Below are 5,000 nucleotides of genomic sequence, written 5' to 3' on the forward strand. Positions count from 1 at the left end.
TCCCGTGTTGAGTCAAATTAAGCCGCAGGCTCCACTCCTGGTGGTGCCCTTCCGTCAATTCCTTTAAGTTTCAGCTTTGCAACCATACTTCCCCCGGAACCCAAAAGCTTTGGTTTCCCGGAGGCTGCCCGCCGAGTCATCGGAGGAACTGCGGCGGATCGCTGGCTGGCATCGTTTATGGTTAGAACTAGGGCGGTATCTGATCGCCTTCGAACCTCTAACTTTCGTTCTTGATTAATGAAAACATACTTGGCAAATGCTTTCGCTTCTGTTCGTCTTGCGACGATCCAAGAATTTCACCTCTAACGTCGCAATACGAATGCCCCCGCCTGTCCCTATTAATCATTACCTCGGGTTCCGAAAACCAACAAAATAGAACCGAGGTCCTATTCCATTATTCCATGCACACAGTATTCAGGCGGGCTTGCCTGCTTTAAGCACTCTAATTTGTTCAAAGTAAACGTGCCGGCCCACCGAGACACTCAATAAAGAGCACCCTGGTAGGATTTCAACGGGGTCCGCCTCGGGACGCACGAGCACGCACGAGGCGGTCGCACGCCTTCAGCTCGCCCCACCGGCAGGACGTCCCACGATACATGCCAGTTAAACACCGACGGGCGGTGAACCAACAGCGTGGGACACAAATCCAACTACGAGCTTTTTAACCGCAACAACTTTAATATACGCTATTGGAGCTGGAATTACCGCGGCTGCTGGCACCAGACTTGCCCTCCAATAGATACTCGTTAAAGGATTTAAAGTGTACTCATTCCGATTACGGGGCCTCGGATGAGTCCCGTATCGTTATTTTTCGTCACTACCTCCCCGTGCCGGGAGTGGGTAATTTGCGCGCCTGCTGCCTTCCTTGGATGTGGTAGCCGTTTCTCAGGCTCCCTCTCCGGAATCGAACCCTGATTCCCCGTTACCCGTTACAACCATGGTAGGCGCAGAACCTACCATCGACAGTTGATAAGGCAGACATTTGAAAGATGCGTCGCCGGTACGAGGACCGTGCGATCAGCCCAAAGTTATTCAGAGTCACCAAGGCAAACGGACCGGACGAGCCGACCGATTGGTTTTGATCTAATAAAAGCGTCCCTTCCATCTCTGGTCGGGACTCTGTTTGCATGTATTAGCTCTAGAATTACCACAGTTATCCAAGTAACGTGGGTACGATCTAAGGAACCATAACTGATTTAATGAGCCATTCGCGGTTTCACCTTAATGCGGCTTGTACTGAGACATGCATGGCTTAATCTTTGAGACAAGCATATGACTACTGGCAGGATCAACCAGGGAGCTGCGTCAACTAGAGCTGAGCAGCCGGCCGCCCGGGAGTGTGTCCCGGGGGCCCGCGCGAACACGCAAGCGTCCGCTCAATCATTCTGCAAACAGGAGGAGGCTGAGCTCCCCTGCACAATACACCTCGAAACCCTCTCAGGTCCCGGCGGCGCGCAGCGCCGTCCCAAGTACTTGGTCGGGTTCGAGAGAGGCGCAATCGCCCGGAGTTAGGCGAGTAGACGCTTTCGGTGCGACCACCCGTGCTCCCAACTGAGCTTGCCGCTGCCGACAGAGGCCCGGGAGCGTGCTGTCGTGGCATTGCCGGCGGGAGACAACACGCGCCACCTACGGTGACCGGCAGCTCCAACGCCAGCGCCACAGAAGGACAAAAGCCCCACTTGGGTGCCGAAGCGAACTCTCCCAGCACAGCGCACGCGCCAACACATCCGCACAGCTGCGATACAAACCACCAGCGAGAACCGCTGGGGCGACCGAGCAGCAGACGGCGTCGCGGCGCCGAGCGCCGGGCGGCGGCGCATCCTCAACGCACACAGTCCTCAATCGGACCAGCACACTGAAGATGTCCACCGCGCTTCGCACCGGGCCCGCGAGGACCTACTTTGGCCGCACGGCGCCGCGCGCAGGGTGCGCCGGCGCGCAGCTGCGACGCCTGCCGCGTCCGTCGGCCGGCGCGCCTGCCACTGGCCGCCCCCACCAGCCGGCTGTAGCGCGTGCGCCCACGCACCGCGCGGCCAGCACGCCGGGAGGCGCCCCCTCACCGGCCGGGGACGGTCCCACCCAGCCACCGCCGCGTATCGCTTCACACCCAGATGCCGTTCAGTTTCGTCGGCATGGTGGGTATCGCTGGAACAACCGGTTAGTACCTCAACCTATCGTCGCCATCACCGATTCACCCCTAGCGAGAACAACCGCACCACAACAGGTTACCATTTGTTCATTTGCGTAACTTCACCAGAAAACGCAGGCGTCCATCGCCATTTGCAACTTCAACGATTATTGCATGCCTGTGTCAGGTGTCACGCCACACTACGTCTGCCCACATACACGCAACAAAATGTGCACGCCTAGACAATACGTGGAAGGTGGCCCCCGTACGTATGCGATGTCCATTGCTCGAACGACTGTCAACCGGCCTCTGTAGCATGTCGCAGATATGGAACGCGGTGCACCATGCCATCACGGTGTGTGAGGAGAGACGACTAGGTCCGAATACATCAACAGACAGCTCATGCTGATCGCCATCCACGGCGTCCGTTCCTCCCACACGTCTCTATGGCGTACCACACTGCAATCCAGCTCTCATAGGGAGACGACACGTAGCTGCGTGCACAATATTTGCACTGTATGGTCCGCCGTTTTTGGGCGCAGTCGTTGTGCGGTCACACATGTGCCACGATGTATCATTCAGTACATAAGGACGAATGTGCAGTACAGATTGTGGTTCACGCGTACGACATCAGCGGACAGTTGACACAGGCCGCACCACAACGTAGCCTGAGTACGTCGCATGCGAAGGGCATTGAACATGCAAACTTCTCACCAACCAGCTTGCGAAGGCAGGGGGCAAGGTGGGGACGTGGGGAGGGGCGGCATGTACGTCCTGCTGCCATCCACATTACAGTGTACAGCAGGAGCATGTGGAAAGTGAGCAAGACTTGCAAGGTGTTTAACATGAAGCGATACACAGGGGTGCGGGCAGTGCGAGTAGCGAACTATATTGCGAGGGTTGCGGGTGGGCAACACTACAGTAATTGAACGAGTCGTATAACAATTACAGAGCAGGTTTAGGCGACAACGTGGGTTACGTTAAGGCGACAACATGGGTTAGGTTAAGGCACAACATGGGTTAGGTTAAGGCACAACATGGGTTAGGTTAAGGCACAACATGGGTTAGGTTAAGGCACAACATGGGTTAGGTTAAGGCACAACATGGGTTAGGTTAAGGCACAACATGGGTTAGGTTAAGGCACAACATGGGTTAGGTTGAGGCACAACATGGGTTAGGTTAAGGCACAACATGGGTTAGGTTGAGGCACAACATGGGTTAGGTTGAGGCACAACATGGGTTAGGTTGAGGCACAACATGGGTTAGGTTAAGGTACAACATGGGTTAGGTTAAGGTACAACATGGGTTAGGTTAAGGTACAACATGGGTTAGGTTAAGGTACAACATGGGTTAGGTTAAGGTACAACATGGGTTAGGTTAAGGTACAACATAGGTTAGGTTAAGGTACAACATAGGTTAGGTTAAGGTACAACATAGGTTAGGTTAAGGTACAACATAGGTTAGGTTAAGGTACAACATAGGTTAGGTTAAGGTACAACATAGGTTAGGTTAAGGTACAACATAGGTTAGGTTAGGTTAGGTTAGGTTACACGTTGTTGTACGGAAAGGTGTAGGGGGGGGGGGGGGGCGGGGGCGGCAGGTTCGTTGATAGTGATTATAGTAAGTGAATGCTTGTGACATGATCAGATTTGTCACGTCAGGATGCACCTTTGGCTTATTAGAGGCGGCGCTCCAATTCTATGCTTGTGTGAGACCTGTGTCTTTGACTCATGTCATTGTTTGTGCGCTGTGACAGGAGGTACTATTGTGATGTTGGGTGCACCGTTGTATAGGACATGTGTGGGTGTTGGTGCCTGGTCTGCGCAATGGTGGATGTCGAAAGGCTGGGATATTGTATTTTCCGCACGGACCTCCTGGTCTGGTTGTGATAGTGTGGATTGTGTAATGTGGCGGAGAAGATGCACTGGATGTTGTTCCATGCTGGTGCTTACATATTGTATGTGCGCCTGTTAGAAGCAGAGAGTGGTGCGTGATCAGAGTGTCTGGCTGACGTGTGGTTCCCATTTTGGGCAGACTCTTTCAGCATGTATACGGACAGTTGTGTATATTTGCTGTAGTTTGATGGCTCTGCATTGATTACTAATCAGCGCCGTGTGTACGGGTAATCTGGTTCCAGTCCAAAATGTTCCATCTGTGTACATTAGTGACAAAGACTCCCCCCATGCAGTGGGGCTCGGTCTGTTATAACTCTTCCGCGTAATATATTTGCCCCACGTTTTTGCGACTGCGAGTGCGAGTGCAACGCGCATGGGGACCGACATGCTGATGGCTCGGTATCGGACGCCGTACAGTGAGCAACGCGATCGCGTCTCTCGCTCGTAAGTGGTACAGGTCGCGGCTCATGTATACGGACAGCGGGAATGTCGCATATTGGAAATAACTCTTCATGAAACGCAAGTTATAGGGGTGGATTGCACTTTACGAGTGCGGGAAACGTCCGCCGTTCATCCGCTGGAGGTGCGAGTTTGGCGGTTGGGGTGGTGCACGAACGGGTGCGGGTGGCGTCATTGCCGGTCCACGGCTTCGTGCGGCAGAGCCACTGGAGATTGGGTGCTATGGTCGACAGAGGCTGCAGCCTTTGTGGGTGGCGTCGAAAGGCGGCCACTGTGGCGCCATCGCTGTCTTAGTCGGCTTGGCGTCTCATAGATGGCGGTAGCGTCGTTGCAGGAGGTCATGTTGCGGGAGACCTACAGATGGCGGTATGTTTTGTGGTGCGGACGTAGTGTTGTCAGATGCGCATAGATGGCGGTATTGCATGTGGTGTCGCCCTATTTTCATAGATGGCGATACTGTTTTGCCGGCATGGGTGGCGTAGTTCCGTCGGATCCCTGTAGGTGGCAGTGTGCTATGT

General features: G+C 54.3%; 1 non-coding gene across 1 annotated transcript in view; it reads right to left on the reverse strand.

Annotated features, from left to right (window-relative positions):
- The window catches only part of LOC124771346, a 1,909-nt gene extending 610 nt beyond the window's left edge, over nucleotides 1–1,299 (reverse strand). Inside the window, exon 1 of the ribosomal RNA XR_007013362.1 lies at nucleotides 1–1,299. This exon is cut by the window's left edge and continues 610 nt beyond it. This is a non-coding gene — a ribosomal RNA (small subunit ribosomal RNA).
- Nucleotides 1,300–5,000: the final 3,701 nt, after the last annotated feature.

Source organism: Schistocerca piceifrons, unplaced genomic scaffold, assembly GCF_021461385.2.
Source record: "Schistocerca piceifrons isolate TAMUIC-IGC-003096 unplaced genomic scaffold, iqSchPice1.1 HiC_scaffold_936, whole genome shotgun sequence".
Taxonomy (NCBI): Eukaryota; Metazoa; Arthropoda; class Insecta; order Orthoptera; family Acrididae; genus Schistocerca; species Schistocerca piceifrons.